The sequence below is a fragment of the Camelus ferus genome, chromosome 3 (genome assembly GCF_009834535.1).
Source record: "Camelus ferus isolate YT-003-E chromosome 3, BCGSAC_Cfer_1.0, whole genome shotgun sequence".
In the NCBI taxonomy this organism is placed as follows: domain Eukaryota; kingdom Metazoa; phylum Chordata; class Mammalia; order Artiodactyla; family Camelidae; genus Camelus; species Camelus ferus.
Genome location: NC_045698.1, coordinates 109752607 through 109772062, shown reverse-complemented (window position 1 = coordinate 109772062; position 19456 = coordinate 109752607). Strand labels below are relative to the sequence as shown.

General features: G+C 46.7%; 1 non-coding gene across 1 annotated transcript; it reads right to left on the bottom strand.

The window, feature by feature from the left end:
* Positions 1–16814: 16814 nt before the first annotated feature.
* Positions 16815–16886, bottom strand: TRNAD-AUC. The gene has a single exon. It is a non-coding gene; the product is annotated as a tRNA-Asp (tRNA).
* Between the last annotated feature and the right edge of the window lie 2570 nt (positions 16887–19456).

The following is a 19456-nucleotide window of genomic DNA, read 5'->3' as shown; positions in this document are numbered from 1 at the left end:
AGGATAAAATAATGCCATTTGCAGCAACATGGATGGACCTGGGACTGTCATTCTAAGTGAAATAATCCAGAAAGAAAAAGAAAAATACCTTATATCACTTATATGTGGAATCTAAAAAAAGAAAAAAAAGACAAACGAACTTATTTGCAAAACAGACAACAGACTAACAGATATAGAGAATAAACTTGTGGTTACTGGTGGGGAGGTGAGTGGGACAGGATAAATTGGGAGTTCAAGATTTGCAGATACTAACTAATATATATATAAAACAGACAAACAACAAGTTCATACTACATAGCACAGGGAACTATATTCAGTATCTTGTAGGAGCTCATGGTGAAAACAAATATGAAAACGAATATATGCATGTTCATGTATGATGGAAGCACTGTGCTGTACACCAGAAATTGACAACATTGTAAACTGACTGTACCTCAATATACACATATATACACAAAAATATATATACATATACATATACAAAAAGAAAAGAAGAGCTAGCAGATGTCGTCCCTTCATCAGAGGCTGAGTCAGAAAGGTTGGTGAAGGAGGTGAGAGAGATTTCAAGCTCTTCATCCTTCCAAATGGCAGTCTTTTAAGCAGAATAAAGATAAGTGATCTGCTCTCTGTATTTTCTGAATGTGTCATGGGAAGCCTTTTCCATTCCATAAATACTTGTATTGGTAAATCAAATAAGCTGGAGAAGCACTTAGGCACGATGCCAGGAGAAAATTCATGCCTGCATTGCTTCACTTTGTTAATGTTATTTGTAAATCATTAATGGACACTATTGATGAATTTTACTTAAAGAGAGTCTATTTCATCTATGGAGAATGTCATCTATGGAGAATGAGCTACAGAGATTAAAGCAACATAGAGGCATTTCCAGGGAGGGAAGTGAGTTTCAAAGGATGTTAAACGTTCAGGCTCCATAATCAGACAGCACTGAGTTTGAATCCTGGCCCTTCCAATTACTCACTTATTACCTTAAGCAAGTTACTTAACCATTCAGTGATCCATTTTTTCATCTGTAAAGTGGAACTTCTAATGGTTCCAGTACCTTAGGGTTGTTAAAACAATTCAATGAAAACATGGTGCAAGGTCCCAGCTTAACAGGTATTATTTAATTCCACATCTGTTCCTGTATCTGGTTATTTATCCATTTATTGTTTCTTCCATATTCATATTATACTGCATTAAATTAGCAGTCACACTGCTACCTCCATTTCGTCAATGAGGACACTCAGGCAAAGGTTTGGTAAACTGCCATGGAAGCAAAGTTCAGATCATTCAGCCATGAGTCCAAAGCTCCATTTGCCATCAGCCTCCGTGCATCTCACAAAGTTGCTCTGGCATCAAGAGAGCCAGAGGGGATTCTGAGAGCAAAGTGGCCTGATGCCCACCCAGGGGAAGCTAACACAACACAAGGAGAAAGGCTACAGATGGAGATTCCACTCTCTCCCACGCGTTCGGTTCTTCCTTCATTTGTTCATTTCACAAACATTTGCCGAGCCCCTTATCTGTGCCAGGCACTGGGGATAGTGGTGAGTGAAGCACACTGGACGGCCTTTGTTCTCACTTTATTTAGGTCTCTGCTCACATATCACCCTATCCAGGAAGCTCCCCTGACCTATCACCCTACCCAACAGAGCAGCCTGCATCCCGGGCACACTCCATCCCTTCCCCGTTTTATTCTTCTCCATTCCCTCACAGACTGTGTTTTGTTTATTTCCCCTGGTTCCCTGCTGTCATGTAAGCTCAGTCAGGTAGGGCTTTCTTTAGCTTGCTCACTTTTATAACTCCAGCTCCAAGAACGGTGCCTGGCCCACAGTACATGCCCAATGAAATACCTGTTGGCTAAATCAATGGAGGGGGGAAATCTTGCGGGGATGGGTGGGGAGAGGAAATAAAGCAAGTAAACCAGTAAGTGGTTGTGAATCGTGACGTGCTGGTGAGGAAATCCACCGGAGTGGATGGGCCGGGAACCTGCTGGTTGCTGGACAGCTGGTGATGGAGATCCTCCCTGAGCAGGGTGAGCAGCCCATGGACAGACAAGGAGGGAACTCTGCCCCTTTCCCCCAAGCAACCTTAGTCCTGTCACTGCCCTTTCCAAGCAGGAGCCAAATCCGGAGCCCATGATCAGAAGCAACTCTCACCTGTCAGAGCCCGTGCAGGACTCAGCATGCTGAAGAGGACAAGGGCTGGAATAGCATTAGGGGCCTCGCTGGGACGTGACGCTGAAACAAAATGCCTTCATAAAATCCACTGCACGCACCACTGAAATTACAACAGAAAGAGGATTTAAGCCTGGGCTTTCAGCTCGGGGAGCCGCACAGCTCTGCAATATTTTGGTTATGCTCTAATTAGTTGTTAGCATACGGTGCAGGTGTCAGGTAATCTGCACTTACTAGCAAGAAATCTGCAAGAAGCGTCCAGCATAAAGGGATACCAGGAGGCCAGGGCACCCCTACCTTTGGAAGAGATCTGCCAAACCCTGTGCCAAATGCAGGTGGTACACGGACGTAGAAGGCTAAGGACTACAGCACGTTCAGAGCTCAGGTGGAAGCCACGGATGTGACCATCAGCTGCGTAAGTGAGGTTAGGTTCCACACCACTAGGAGCAGAGGAGCATCTCTGGGAAGGGCTGCCTTTACACTCTTCAGAGGGTGTACCTCAAGGGGAAATACTTCCCATGTCTCTCATTCTATTGAAAAACTAGGTGGCATAAAGGCAGTACCTCATCCCTGTACTGAAAAAAAAAGAAAGCAGGCAGAGGGGGACAGGCAGCTCAGCTGGGTCAGAGAGAACCACACAGGTGCTCTGATACCGTCTGCCATCACCGACCCTCCTCCACGCCTTACCCGAAAGCCCCCGCCCTGTCGTCTGAACCCCAGTAGCACAGACTCTGACGGCACGCACAACTGGGGATTAAAATCCCATACTGTAAGCTGGAGAACAAGGATTATATCCCCATTCTGGTACATGGTGGCCACGTGGCTCAAGCCTGTCATTTCAACACCTGGACTTTAAAAGCCCAAGTACAGAGCATTCAGGAGAGATGATGATTTTACACAAGCCAATCCACCTTAAGCCATCTGCACTCTATCTGGAATTCATTTGTTAGATTAGCTTTGAAAAAGACAGGATGCAGAAATGCATGGAACCAAGAATGGGCAAGTTTTAACGAAAATAGAAGTTAGAAAAAGGACTACGATATGGCCCACTGCTGAGGAGAGCTGGCCTAGGATGTGGGGGTCCTACGAGGCTGCCCTGAGCTGTCAAAAGAGGCAGAACAACACTGGGAACCTGGAGATGACAGTCTCAGAGAGGGAGGCACAGATCAGAAAAATATCAGCTTCCTTCAAGCTTTGCCAAGAGCATGCCCTACTCTGCACACCACTTTGGGCCTCAGTCTTTCCACCTGCAAAACAGGCACAACAACACCCACCTCTTGAGGTTGAGTAAAGATTAAGCAGCACTTGTCAAGCGCCTGGCAGAGAGCTTGTTACAGAGTTGGCATCTAGTAAGCAAGGAGGTAATAAGAAGGTGACAGACTAAGTGTGCAGAAAGAAATCTGAACTCTGCACAACCAGGACTCACTTTAGAGATTCACCCAAGAGCTGCAGGATGACTGCTTTAAAATCGTTTCTCTGGAGAAGAGAGGCAGCTTCTAGATGGGTAGGTGAGGCCTCCCCCACACTGAGTCAAGGAGTCTGTGGGCCTGAAGCAGCTCAGGTTTGCCTGAGGTAGACAAATGTTCCCACCTTATCAGTGGATTTCTTCTCTAATTAAAATGCATGGACTCCTGTAAGCTCCAGGTGCCCAGAGGGAGGGGGGAGGCGGGAGGGCTGGAGGAGAGCAGTGAGACACAAAGAATCTTCTCCCCTGTTTAAAAACCAACAACTGGCAACAACAATAGGTTATTGTCTAAAAATGTAAGCAAAGGTTGTGAATGACCGAGCAGGAGGGATCTCTATGGAAACACAGAGACACCAAAGTAGGAGGAAAGAAGACCAGTAAGAATGGCCCAGAGGTCCTTCCCCAGGGAGGTGGGGAGGCTCACCATCTGGGGTTGGTGGCACCCAATCTCTGTCTGTCTCAGCTGGCACTTTCATAGTGAGCCAAGGAGAAGTTTCCATGAAAGGACTGTAACAGTGATAGCTGACCTTGACTGTATGCGTCCTCCATGCCGGCACTTTGCATTCATCATCTCATTAATTCCTTACAACATCTTTTAATTTGACACTATTATTATCCCCATTTCACAGATGAGGAAGCTGAATGAAGCATCAAGGCCTCATGGCTAACAGATGGTGAAGACGGGATTCAAAACCTAGAAGCTCAGTAATAACCACTAACTTCCACTGGGTGCTTACGAAATGCCCAACATTTACACTCAACCCCTAACTGCATTATTTATTTCATTCCTTATGACAACCCTCGGCGGTTGTCATAATACCCACTTTACATACGAGTAAACTGAGGTTCAGAAAGATTAGGTGACTCACTCAAGGTTATCCAGACAGTAAGTAGTGAAAACAGGATCTGAACCCAGAATCCAAATCTGCCTTGTCAAAGGCTGTGCTCTGTACATCACCCTGACCCAATTGCCGAGTACAAAGAGGATACAGGATGTAGTAACCAGAACGTCATGTGCTCTGGATCGGGGCCCCAGAACTTGCATTTCTGACAAGTTCCCAGGAGATGAGGATGTCGCTGGCCTGGGACAGATCTTGAGAACGGCTGATCCAGGCAGCAGGGCCTGAAGGGTGAATGCAGGGTGGGTGGAAGATGGGACGCGCTGGAGCAGAAGGGAAAGGGACGGGATGCTTAGAGAACAGCTGCTGGCGGCACACACTCCCTAAGACGCTCTACGAGGCAGGCCAAAGCCACAACCGTCGCCCTTTGTCCAGGTGGAGCACTTTGTGACCCAGCCCCTGTCTCCTGACTGACCTTCCACCCTGTGGGACGCCAGGTGGGATGTCAGAAGTTCTAGGAATCTTCTCCCCATCTCCTCCCGAACTTCGGGTGCATGTCCCCTACAGAACCAGCATCACACTGCCTGACAAAGGCACATTTCATGCACCTCTCTTCCCCCCCATGAGATTAAAGGCCTAAAATTCAGGTCCAATGCAACGTGCTGTATTGACATCTGAAACAGGGAGAGCTCCGGATGACCTGACCTCAAGTCCCCCAGTCCCAGCTCTGCTTCCATGGGTAACGTCCCCCGGATAATCAAGGGGCATCAGACGCACTTCCCGCTTACCCCAGAGAAGCAGGTTTCGGTTCTTTGCTGGGGCATGGAATTACTCAAACAAGCCAATCACATCCTCCCATGGGAACCAGGGGTGCCCACACCCTCTTGATACTACAGGGCCTCCCTCCCACAGCCCCTGCTTGTTCACCCCGTGTGGCCCTGTGCGGTGTCGACCTGCCCCACACTCTGAGTGCATGTGACTAGTGAGCTGCTCTCTTTCTCATCTGTCCAGTGTCAGGTGTCATGTATTCAACTGCCCCCATGGCCCTCGAGTGAGAATCCTTCCCTCACCGACAGTAAAGAGGAGGGGACAAAAACACACTAGGTGATGAGCTCCGTGACAAGAGACATCCTGTCCGTCTTGTCCCTGTTCTCTCCGCAGCTGCCATGGGGCCAGGGCAAGGAAGGACACCTGGGACTGAAATGCTTCAAAACCTCATAACCCTCTGAAGCCCTTTTTTTTCCCCCATAAATGCAGAAACGAAGTTTTGAGAGTTAAAGTGACAGGCCAGCCCTGCTCCCTGCCAGCCCACAGCAGAGGACACGGATCCGCCCTTGCTAATGAGATCACTGGGGACAGACTCATCCTTTCTGAGGGCCATCACCTGGACCAACTGTGCCCCAGTTCAGGGGCTCAGGGGCTGCAGAGAGCTGCCCTGGGCAATTTCAGTTCTCTTCCTCTTTCTGCCTGAGCAAATGTGAGAAGGTGGGCCTGACGCAATAGAAAGAACCACTCTCAGGAGCCCTGCTCAGGGCACACGGCCCTCACGTGTGTTCCATTTGACAAGAAGTAGGACACTGTGTTCTAAGAGGGCCAGCTGATGTGCAAAAGCGAGTGCTTTGAATTGGACGTGCCCTGACTCTGCACCAGTGGTGATGGGGGGATTCAGGGGTCCACTCAGCACCTGCAAAACTCATGTCACAAAAACGACTCAGCACAACCACGACCCCCACGTCTTGTGTCCAGCACTGTGGCAGGCTCATCGTGTACCACACCTGCCATTTAACCCCATGGGAGAGCTGAGAGCAGGGCACTTTTAGTCCCAGGTCACTGATGAGGACACTAAGGCCAAGAGGTCATGGAGCACAGCCGGGGGCAGAGCCAGGGTCTGAGCCCCAAATTCTGTGGCTCCGAAGTCTGTGCCACAAATGTCCCCTCCACGCCCCCAGTGTGATGCAGGAGGAACAGAAACGAGAGATGGCACAGCACCTGTCCTCTGAGAGCTTGCAGCCCACTTGGGGAAGAGAGCAAGACATAGGAAAAAGTAACTTAAGAGCTCTTATAAAGCAACACATAAAGAGGTCTAGCCTGACAGCATCCAGGGTGGGCTGGAAGTTACCTTCCTCATACCAGCCTCATACCAGGTAGCTCCTTGTTAGGGGAGAAGATGAAACTCAAAGGCTCATTTTAAATCACATAACAACAAGAGCAGGTAACATACAAGTAGAGTTTTTCCCAGCACTGCTAAGTGTTTATCTAGAAAAAATTGAAGCTCCATTTGAAATAGGATTTTCTTCCATTTATTGAGTCCCACTGCTATGTACCAGGCCTTGTGCTCAAGGCTCACCATACAAGATTGTATTCATTTTCTCAAAGTGACTTTGAGATCATAGTAGAATTTGTTCCATTTTACAGATCACAGTGCTGAGGCACGGTGAGGTTAAGCCTGGATTTTCAGCCTGGACCGCTAGTGGGTTGTGAAATTAGTTCAGTAGCTCATGACAAGCACTGTTCTAAACGTATAGGAAGGGGAGGGGGTGGGGGGAGGGGAAGAAACAGAACAGAAGACAATCTGAATGCAAACCATGCAGTGTTACTTCATTGTTTTTATTTCAGCATGTGTACAGTTTCATAAAAGGTGGTTTTACACGCGGCCTTCACAATGAGATGACTGACATGGGTCTCTGGGGATGGTTTGAAAGCCACTGGGTTAGGTGACTTGCCTGAGGTCACCGGCTAGTGATTTGTGGAGCCAAGGTTCAAACTCACACAGTCCGTGTCTCCAGAAACCACACTCTTGACTTCGAAACTTACTGTCCAATAGAAATATAAACTAAGCCACATTCATAATTTGAATTGTTCTAGTAGCCACATCTAAAAAGTGAAAAGGCCACACTGAAAAATTATTAAAATTAATATAGTATGTTCTATGTAACCCAATAGATCAAAAAATAGCATTTCAACAGGCCAAAGTCAGTTTCAAAATTAAATCAATTATGGATTTTTTTTAACTTTTCTGTGTTAAGTTCCAGAACCTGGTGTCTATTTTACAACACATCTCAATTTAGACTAGCCTCACTTCAAGTGTTCAGTAAGAATCCAGGGGCCACCCAGCCACACAGCACAGCCCTAAACTGCACCACTTCTGATACCCCTTTGGACACTGGGGCTAAGGAGAGGGAGGAAGAAAACTTCACTACAAAGGAAAATTCCCCGTCATATTCCATCGCTGCTTTTACCTTCCAGGGGCCTCTGTTACAATTTCCAGAACATCTAAACCCAAACCCAGCGTCTGTGGCTACTTATGTCTGCTCACCTTGGCTCCTTTTAGAGTTCACATCCTTCCTGGGCCTTGGGGGAGAAGGCCTGGTGGGCAGGGGACCCTGCAGCCAAGACATGCTGGCCCAGGGGGAGGACAAGAGGAATCTGTGCCAGGCAATGGCACCAGTGGACTGTTTGCAAGGCTGCGGGTTCGTTGGCAGCTGAACACCAGCTTTTAGAAGCGCACACTACCCGGTTTTGCAGACACATTTGATCCTTCACACTCAGCCCTGAAGAAATCAGCTGACCCCATCTCCATGTCTTTGCCAAAATAAGCAGACTGTGGAATTGCAGGAAGACGGGCGTCTGGAGAGTCATTAGATGATGAGGCGACCACTATCCAGTGACTTTAGAGCCGCACATTAAATAATCTGATAAATATCACACATAAATATGCTATAACCTGGCTGGCAGGCTGGGAGCCCCGGGAAGCCATTACCTCGACGTGCTCAGCACTCCCATGAGGTGAGAGGGAGGTTTCCACACACACGTGGGGAGGCTAGGTCACTGCCCGGCAGCAGACAGGGCCAGGACGCCAGAGCACACAGCCTCCGGCTCGCGGCTCTTTGCATCATCACCCAGATCCCCTGCTTGCCTGGCTACTGAGGAAGAGTATCTTTCAGTCCATTGATTGGGTTTCCAAAGCCCTGAGAGTGCTTGGTGGTGGCAGGGGGCTGGGGGGACGACTTGCTGTGGGGGAAACAGGAAAACAAAGAGAAAAGTATCAGGCACCTTTCCCTGGATGATGGGGCATCACTCCTCAGACTGAAAAATGAAACTGTAAGTCCGTGGGGTATTTGTTCATGGCAGAAGAAGGGATCAAGAGCTCTTCCATCATTTACTAGCTTCTTATTAATTCAACAACTACCATGTGCCGGTCACCCCAGCTGGGTCCGGGGCACTCAAAGATGCACTACCTGCCCTCCTTACATCTGGAAGCTTATACCCCAGCCAACAAAACAGACTGCAGAGAACACAGCACTGCAGGGGCTGTAACAGAAGTGTGAGCAAGTACGGTGGGGACATGGAGAAAGGGATCGTTTGTGTGCCTGCTCTGGCCTCCTGCTCCTTGTTAGAAAAGCAGCCCTGGCCCCGTATCACAGAGGCTGTCTTCATGGCATCAGCCCAGGAAGACAGCTGTCACATGACTGAACCTACCCATGCTCTTCCTCTCGGAACCTGGAACTAATACCAGATACTTCTTTTCCTCTCTGTGGGCTACCTGGACTGAGACGTCACATAGGTCTACCTGGACAGTTATTTTCCCCCACGTTCATGGAGAAGGAAAATTCAATAGACTAGTCATAAGAACTAAAAAACCCAAGTGGGGTGGAAACAACCCAAATGTCCATCAACTGATGAATAGGTACACAAAGCATGTACATTGATCTAATGGAATATTAGTCAGCCATGAAAAAGGAATGAAGTACTGATACCTGATACAACACGAATGAGCCTTGAAAACACTAAACTGGGTGAAATATGCCAGACACAAAAGCCATATATGTATGAAATTCCCAGAATAGGTAAATCCAACAGAGACAGAAAGCAGATTAGTGGTCACCTGGGGCTAAGGAGAGGGAGGAAGAAAAAGTGACTGCTAACTGAGGATAGAATTTTTTAGGGGGTGGGGGAATGATGAAAAAACTCTGCAACTAGATAGTAATGATGGTTGCACAACTCTGTGAATGTACTAGAAGCCACTGAATTGTATAATTTAAAATCATTAAAATGGTGAGTTTTTTTGTTATGAGAATTTTCCTTTGGGAAAAAGAAATTTAGTAGCCTTATGCTACTCTTTTGAAATGAACTTGTTTTAGTAGGTCTGTGTCCATCACAACTAGAAATCACTGACCGAAACTAACGTGACTGTGTTAAATGTTTTCTCTGGGGCACACAAATCTTAGGCACCAGAAGCTGGACTCAACCTATGTCCTGTTGATTGGTGACCTAGCTCCTTCTCCTCCATACCACACCCTCACTTAACCAGAGGTGGAAAGGCTTCTGTATCTTTTGAACAGAGAGCTGACCGCTTCCCAAAACTGGCCAATAGGTGGTCAGCATCCATCCAAGTATGTTTATTTGGGTCCAGTCAGCAGAAACCAGACTTTATTAAAAGGATGTTATAGCAAGTCTCTTTGCTTCCCTGCTTGCATGAGAATTCTTAATGGCTCCAATGCCCAGGTGTCATTTTTTTCAGCAAAATCTAATATTTATGCCATTTCTAGGCAAAGAACATTTGAGGCTCCTGTAATGCATCACTCTTCGTTTTGCTCCACGGCACAGGCTGGACCAATCGCTCAGCCATTTGTCACCACGTCCCCCCTCACCACAGCCCAGGTGCAGGGTTAGGTATATCATTTGCAGAGGCAGGAAAAAAACCTGAGTCAATGTAGCAGAAACTTCCTGATCTGGTTGTCTCACAGAATCCTGGATGTAGAAGAGAACCCGACACTTTAAAAAGTCACTGAACTTTTGTTTTAAAAAGAAAACTCAAAGCTTTGATTTTGCTCTGAAGTTTGAACATTGTATTTATTTATTGCCAGTGATGTTTACAGGTTAAGTAATAATAAACTTTAGGGAAACAAAGATGGGGGAGTGGGTATGTACTTTCTACTTTCAAGTTGCTCACAAGAAGATAAAGTCTTTGTGCGAGTGTGTGACACAGACTAGCTTCACCTCTCACATGCGTAGGCTCTATTGTCCTCCCTTACAGATGGGGAAAGTGAAGATCAGAAGGTCCCATGATTTGCATCAAGTTCACAAATGAACATTAAGTTAGTGAGAAAGGCAGGTTTGATCTCAAACCCCATTTTCTAAACTACCATGTGATAATCGAGTGATTACATAATCATGAATATTTTAGAATCACATGTTGAATGGAAGACAGTGCTTCACAGCACTTTGTAATTTTCAAAGACATTTCACACTTGGGACAGACATTGAGAGCTGCGGCACTTCTGAGACTAGGAAGGCCTTAAAGGCTGGAGACTACGGGTGAGATTCCATAGGAGGGGTAGGCTTTGAAGGGCAGGTTGCATTCTAATAATTAACAAGGAAATGAGGATGACAACATGAGATTAGGAGAACAACAAAGGAGCAGGTATGGGAGAGTGATAAAGAGCTGGTGTGGCAAGGCAGGAATCTCTTAATGGAATGTCATTGCTAATGAAGCATCACAAAGATACTTACTTTGGGATCCTTTCCTCATGGATAGCCAGTAATAACAGCTACCATCCACCAGGCAATTTACAGGAAAGCCAGTCACAGTGCTAAGGACTATTGGTAACTATCAGCTTTGGTTACCCTCTTTGCGAACCAACCACCAGCCCCCCGGGTAGTTACACGCACACGTGTTCAGACCATACTGTTCTCTCAAAGCTGAATCCAACCCCAGCCCTCAGGTGAGCCTTGTGACCCAGGCCTACACCACCTGGAGTATCCTATGTGAACCAGCCAAGACTGGTCTCAATACTGGTTCAGAGATGGACATAATGACCAGTCAGAGCTAATGATACAAACTTTCCCCTGAAAGGGTGTAAGGGTTGGAGCTCCTGTTGCCATCTTGCTGAAGAGAGGCAACATTCTCATCACATTGTTGGAGCCCTGAATCTAGCCCTACTCTTGGATTTCTGTTTTGGTGAGCAATCAATTGCCTTTTGGCTTTTGGTTTGAGATCAGTTTTTGGTCACTTTCAATGGAAGAAGCCCTAATCAACAGAAGCACATAAATGCACCTCATGTGAGCCTCACAGCAATACCACCAGGTGGGCATTATTAACGGGTCTTGTTCCTTCCTTTCTGGGATAAGGAATTGAAGCACAGAGAGATCAAGTCCCATGCAGGGTGAGCGGGGCAGGATCTGAACCCAGACAGCGTGGTTCGAGAGCCCTGCCTCCCCACCACCGTACCAGCTGGCTGGTGTCTAGCACCGCTCTTATGAAACAAGACTCTCCACAAGCCTGAAATAAGTCTTTTCACTCAAAATAGTTCCGAAAGCTTAAAATAACTTAGAGGGTGTAAATTTTCTCAAGCTCCTTTAGGTTTGCAATGATCCCTTTTTGGCTTCAGTTGTCTCCCTGAAAAGAATTATTTAAGCAATAAAAATGTCTCTCCCCAAGTCATCCCTCAACTGCTGATACTTCAGTTTCCCAGAAATTACAGATTAAAAATAACAGTGCACAGAAGTGAAGACTACATGGCAGCTAACATGGACAGGAGGAAGGAAAAAGAAGGTCCTGACCAAATGCTGTATGTGCCAGCACGCAGAAAGTTTGGATCAACGTTTGGTCATTTAGAAGTCTATCCCTTAATGAAAGGGTGCTTCTGTCCATCACAAGAAGTCTGGGATGGGTGGCACGAGGAGCCACAGCTGCTACTTCCTACATGCTATGGAAATTCAAAAGCATAAAGTTAAATACATGCCGGCTAAGAGGACAGTTCCGACGTTCAGACCTTACAGGGACAAGTCTCTCTCGTTGCTCAGTTTCCTAGCGATGTGCCAGAGGCTTGGGAACTCCTTGGTGGAGGAAGAAGTAGCAATCCTGACATGAAGGGAAAGCAAGGAGGCTGCACCAGGCTGTAACCGTGGCCTCAAACAACTCAAAGACCTATTGGGATTCCCAGGAAGCATCAGAGGCAACTCCAGCCATGAGTGCCCCTGGGCTTCATCAGGGTCATGGAGGGAAAGGGCCTGGAGCTGGGGACAGGAGAGCGCAGCTGCAGTTCAGACTGCCACTAGCTTCGAGCCTCATGTTACCAATTACAAAATGACGCATTAAGACTGTATGTTTTTGCTGGATTCCATTAAATAGTAGAGCGTTGTATAGCATGGGGCATGAAAGCACTGGGCTTCGGAATCAGAGCTCAATCCCCATCTCAACTATGAGCTTCTCCCCATGTGACCCTGAGCAAGCTACGTCACCTCACAAGCCTCACTTCTCCGTCTGTAAAATGAGAGAAATACTGCCTACCTCTTGCAGCTTTTGCAAGAGTTAAATGAGAGAATACTCTGAGCACAGTTCCTTGCTCTGCATCAAGAATAAATGAAAAATAAAAGATTAACCATCACTATCTTACGGGCACTGTTAATAAAGTTTAAAATTCTATCTAGTTGCCAGAGCAGTCATGCCCTTTCTCCCAAAAACCATACCTGAAGGCTTCCTGGCAAATGCTGGCAATATAAAGATTTGGTCTTGAGCACAAATAGGGTTTTGGTTTTGGTTTACTATTTTATATTATCACTATTCTTACCAAAACACAGAGATGAGACTGTATCTGAATAGTCCCAAGCATATGTTGACAGTACAAGGACTTGGCCTCAATCTGACTAGCATGAAACTCTGGGAGCCAATAGCCGGGCAGGTTAGACTGAAACACCAGCACGTCCCCGAGCCTGGCCACCCTCCAGCATAACCCTGCTTCACTGCCTTTAAGGTGACCTTTTGAGAAACGCACACTTAGTCACACATTAAGTCTGACCATTCCCTCTCAAGGACCACCCGCTGTCATTTGGATTCTGTCCGAGTGATTAAGAGAAAACATCCTTTATCATCCATACGTCTGCAGCTTAAGAGTAATTCTGGTGAACCTCGGGACTTAACAGTATCTGCCTGGCCCAAAATCTGTATTTTTGACCAGTCCGTGCACAACTCCCAAGGTCGGGAGCCTGGCATGGGAAGTGCTGCTGTCGGGGAAGTCAGGCAAACTGAGTTACAGTAGCTGCAGGTACAGTGGCTCCTTTTTGACTTGGTTTGTTTGCCCCAAGGCAGCCTCTGCTTAAGGAGTCTGTACTTGGTCACAGAAAGCCACGTGGATCATTCCAATCTCTGTAGCTCAGCTCTCTCAGTGTCTACACCATGCAATTAAATGCCTAATTATGCCCCATCTGCTGGTAGTCTGATTATCTTGCGAGTTTCCAGGCAGAGTGGAAAGAACAGCAGACTAGCCGTCGCGACACCAGGCCCCAGCCCCAGTTCTGTCACTGATGCTCACGTGGCCACGGGCAGGCACAGCAGCCACGGAGGTGACACATGGATCCCTCTTCAAGAGGGGACCTGCCACTCAGCTACAAGGAGTCGAGCTGTCTGACAGCCTGGAGCTGCAGCACCTTCAGGATCTGCCTCAAGCTTTGGATGCTTTTCCCAGACACTCCCCAGCCAGTTACTCAACATGGTGAGGATAAGAAGGCCTGGCCATCTCTGTTCCACCTGGAACTCCTCTAATGGGCAGTCTGTGCTCTGGAGCCCCCCACCTCTGTCAGATGCGCACTGTGGTCTGAGGCTTTTGCTCCCCAAAGTCCTGCTTCCTCCCCTTTTCCTTACATAGGCATCAGATGGACACCGAGGTCTGAAGCTTTTCCTGATCCATCTGCCTCCCCCCACTCGTATCTTTCATGAGGGTTACCAATGGCTTGTGCTCTGAACTCAGTCTCAACAACTCCGTCCTGGAATGCCCAACTGTCACAGAATTAACTTTTCTAAATATGGGTTGACTTTTCTTTTAAAGCAGGTGTAAATAATTATAATAAAGAGGCGGGAGAAAGGGGGAGGAGGGGGAAAAGGAGAAAATTTTGCAGGATAGTATCTCAAGGTACAAACAGAGAGCCCCCTCCCTCTGACTTCTCCACACCCTCTCAGCATCCCGCCACCACCATTGTTTTCTCCAAGGAATTCTTTGCATCAGGGATGGCTGATAGGACAGAGAAACAGAGAGACTTTGAGTTTCTAAGGCACACCTTGAAGTCATAACACTCAGCCTTTTTGACGTTAACACATCTAAGACCTGAAGCACTAGGGACAAAGCTTGTGGCCTAAAAAAAAGAATAGATTTGAAAGAGAAAATGCTATGCCTCGTGATCCTCTAAATAGATACTGAGTAGACAGAGGAAAGTAGAAAGAGGAGGAAGGTTTGGGGAGGGGGAGGTCAGTGGACCTTGGCACTGAAGTAACTGACCCTCAGAGAGCCATGGGAAGGTGACCACCGTCGTCACTGTCATTGCAATGGATCCCAGAGCTGCCCTTGGGGCCCTAACCCGCTGACTTCCCAGTCTCCCTCTGGATGAGCCCCTGCCTGGCCGATGCCGTGGGATCTCCATAAGCTGTCCTTGCTCTGGGGGACCTCCCCCTGATCCCAGCCAGGAGAAGCGTCACCTCTCTGGGGCCTGTATGTTACTCCATCTCCTTTCAACTTCCTCCACATGGATAACCTCTTTCTCAACAGCTTGGGAAAGCGTAAACTTCACATTCCTCAAGGAGCGGTGCTGCATGGTGGTGTGGGAAGAGAAGCAGTCCCTATCCCAACTTACAACGGTGGTGAAATGGAGATAGTAATAATTATTTTATATAGCTCAATATATACCTGAATATATTGAATATATACCTGGCTCTGTGAGCTATTCTTTCCAGACATATCTCCATGAGTCCCCACAACAACTCCGAGGTAGGTCACTTCACCCATTTTACTGACAAGGTAACTGAGGCTCAGCAACTTGCCCAAACTCACTTGGCTATAAGGCAAAGAGCAGGCTTGCACTTAATTTAGGTCCCTTCAAATCTACAACACTACCCTCCTTGAGGACAAGATATCTTAGGCTCCATCTCTTCCCCCTCCCACATCACACTCAGCCTAGTTTTAGACAGCTAGAAGATGCTCAAATATTTTGGGCTTTGACCAACCAATTGAGATACTTTCCCCTCAGAGTAGGGAAAAAAAAAAAAAACCTGCTTAAAATGTATCTCCATTTTCTCCCTACCAGTAGAACTCCTGGTGCAGCTGCCTGGAAGGAGGTGGGAGGCTGTGAAGGTACAGCCACGGAAGAGATCATATTTCAGTCTTTTCATTTCATTTGACAGGAGGAATACTGATTAAAATCAGCTGCACATGTCACGGAAGGGTATCCGGGTTCTTCATTTTTTTTTCCTGCACAGAGGCAGCCCCAACTGTACTTCGGGAGATAACTCTTCATGCATAAAATTACTAACAGACACCATCTATCTGATGAATGCCTTCTCCTTAATAATTTATATCACTTGATCTATTTTCAAAGGTTAGTCTTACATTAAAATTACAATTCTGAATAGGTCAGCCTGTTATTTAAGGATAAATTATTTCACCCCTTCATGTTAGTGTTGTGTTTAGTTAATGGTGAGGTTTTTATTTCTAGCCCCCAATGAAACCATGAAAGAAACTGCTGGTTTGACCCAGCCTCTCTCACCCTCAGTCTTGTGCCTTGATTCATGCTGACTCATTCTCAGTAACCAGCCTGCATGTTTTAAGACACTATCTTCCCATCCTTGGCCTCTTGTTACTTTTCTATTTGTCTCTCCCCTCTTTATCTGGCCATGTCCCCCCACCCCCCACTTCCTCTTCTCACCCTATCACCCCACTTTCCAACCAAAGAACAACCCACTCTTGGGCCCTCTCACTAGACACAGAGCTCTACGCTCTCTCATCACTGGTCCATTCCATTCCAAAGAGGTAGTACCTACAAAGATGGTCCACATGGCTTTTCCCAGGCTCTGACTCATCACCCACTCAGCAAGTAAGAATGGAGAGTCCCTGTAGTCAGCGGAAAGAAGACTAGAGGGAAGCTAGTTTGAGTCCAGTACAATCCAGTCTAGTTGGTAATCCACACTTGCTTCCCATTTTCTCAGTGAAAGAATACAGGCTTTGAAGTCTGACAGACCCAGGTTCGAGCAGTGAAGATAGTCCTATCTTACTTGGGATTATTTTAAGCGTTGACAAGTTAAAATAGAGAAAAAAAAAATCCCATAGAATGAAAACTCAATAGGAGGCAGTTAATAAAAGTTTGTTAAAAGAACCATGGATGAGTGGATGATCAATAAATGACTATTGTATATATAACATTTGCTTTGCTGTACACCTGAAAGTAACAATGTAAATCAATTACACGTCAATAAAAAAAATAAGAATTAAAAAAATAAATCAATGTCTATTATCAGAAAAATCATTTTTTTAAGGGGGAGAGGTATTCAGTTTATTTATTGATTTTTAGAGGAGGTACTGGGGATTGAACCTAGGACCTCGTGCACGATAAGCATGCACTCTACCACTGAGCTATACCTCCTACCCTTCAGACAAATCATTTGTAATGAAAAAGGTGTTTGGTCAAGATGACCGGAAAGGCCAGGTTGAAGAAAGATCACCTGCCATATTGAATAGTGGTTAAGAGCACAGTTCTTTCAGACCCACCTTCGGACCCCGACCCCACCACTAACCCGCTACACTCACATTAGACAAGTTGCTTAACCTCCAAGTTTCCTGTCTGTAAACGTAACAAATAATGGTCCATCATGCTGGTGGAGGTCTAAATGAGAAAGTGCCTGGAAATCACTTGGCTCAGCGCCCTACGGAGAATAAGCCCTTTCTACACAGAAGGCATCACTGTTAAGGTAAACAGAAGTAACACAGAACGGAAGCTCTCACTTGTATCTAGCTTGTGGTGCAACTGTAAAGCCTGACTGAGAAGATGCTTTGTAACCTGACGTGTGTGAACACGAAGGGATTTTTTTTTATCACTTCTATTATTTGGAAGAATAATGGACGGAATAGATGACTTTTATTGGAACAAGCACCAACTTCGTGAGGCCCTTCTTCAGTTGACGTGCCTGGACGAGCACAAATGCTTGAGAGAGGGATAGGACTGGCTTCACTAGAGGCTCCTTTCTGTCGCTGCTCTGAGCCTGCAGACTCAGAGCGTGGCTGCGGAAAAGAGAGGCTGAAGTAACGTGTGGGGAGCTTAACTGATGCTCTGAAGCCGTTGCCGGCAAACACGCTCAGGAGGTAGGTAAGTTCACACTGTTTTATGGGAGGAAGGTTTTTTACTGGTAATTTCATGCAGTTGTGAAACTGGATCACTGGGCTGGAGGTTTTCTGTGAATTCGGCAGGGAGCCTTTCCTGCTTCCCAACCTTGGGGAGGCCCCCTGGGAGCCACTGGCTGTGACCTGCCATTTTCTGGGTGAAGAGTTTTCTCTCAAGGGGCCAAGAGAAGGAAACAAAGAAAGACCTTCAGAAGGAAACAGGGCCCATTGGTTGTTTTCCCAGGCTCATTCTCACATTCCCAGGGGTGCCTGTTACTGTAAGCCTCTGTTTCTTAGGGTTCTTTGGGCTATTGGCATCAGAGATCCCCTAGCCAGCCATGCTGGGGAAGAGATGATCTTACAGTGGTGAGTCCTCCGGAACAGACAGGACCCAAACCAGAACCCCTTCAAGAACCAGGTGTTGGCCCCCTTCTCATGCACAAGCTTCACACTGAGGCTCCTTCACCCTCTCCCATGGATTTCCCGGTCTCTGCTCTACTTCGTCTCCTTGTACAGCTGCTCCAGTCTCTCAGGCTGGCTCCTCCGCTCCTTCACAAAGGTGGCAGAGAATCACTGTATCTGGCTCTGAAGTTTGACTTAAGTTCAAACAACTAGCAGAGAACTGACCACGTGGGTGAGACACAGTAGGGTCAGGTGCACATCACCTTTGTCTGCTGGGACCCATGGTAACAACAGGGCTGCCAGGGCCTCCTGAGGCAGTTGTCAGAGAAGAGTCACAGGCTGAGCACATCTCCTAGTAGGTATCTTCTGCACTGAGGTACAAAATCACGACACTTTTAATTCCTAGAGATGAGGACCAACTTTGGGCTAAGTATGTTAACAAATGTAGAGAACAGCTACCCATGGCTTCCTTCTTCCTCAGCCTTCATGGTCTTAAGAGACATATGTTACTCCCAGTCCAAAGACCATTTCCATGTGTGCTCAGAGCAGACAAGGAGGTAAAGGTGGAACTGACCCTTAAATCTGCCTCTGCTAATGGCTTAGTTTGAAGAGGAGTAACTTGCAGAGCACATATGAAAGTGGAGGTGGAAACACTCATTTCATGTCAGTTTGGGCTTCTTATTTCTGCTTTGTTCCAAAGCCAGAGATGGAATCTGAGGATCTTACCATGACTTAACTGATAGCCACACAATACCAGATAAATTGAGTTAAATGCCAAATGTGTTGCTGATGGATTTTTATAATGACCCCTTCCTTCCCAGAACATTGTTTTCAAAGTATCATCTCATAACTCATTTGGCCTCACAAGCCAAAGGCTATTTCTCTTCATGCTATAGCTGGAAAAATTGAGCCTCAGAAGGATGGCGTGGTCTCCCAAAGTCAACTGACTAATAAATGACAGAGCCGCGAACAAAATTCACATCTGCTCGTTGATAATCCCATTGCCTTTTTCCTGTATTGCTTTGCTTCCCTACAGGAAAACTATTTGTTATTTCTCCTTTTGCCTCTCCAGAGCTCCCCTCCACCACTCTCCATCCTGCTTGATGCCCTGGAAGGATGACTTGTTCGACTGAATTAACAGAATCCCGTGGCCTCTAGCTTCTAGTGAATTAGGTTGATGAGAGACGCCAGCAAGAAATCAGAGCATGAGGTCGGAGTGTACTACCTGGATTCCATCCTGCAGAATCTCCCTATCAAAGGCCACGGCATCTTTTGGACAGCCCCTGCCTCCTCCCCTTGACCTTTCTGGGCTAAGGGTGGTATGATGACCTAGACTTCTTTATTGGTTTCCCTTAGCCCTTTCTGCTGTTAAACTCCCCTGAATTACCCCACCCATTTGTGGGTCCCGTTCTTTTCCTGCCAGAACTATGATCA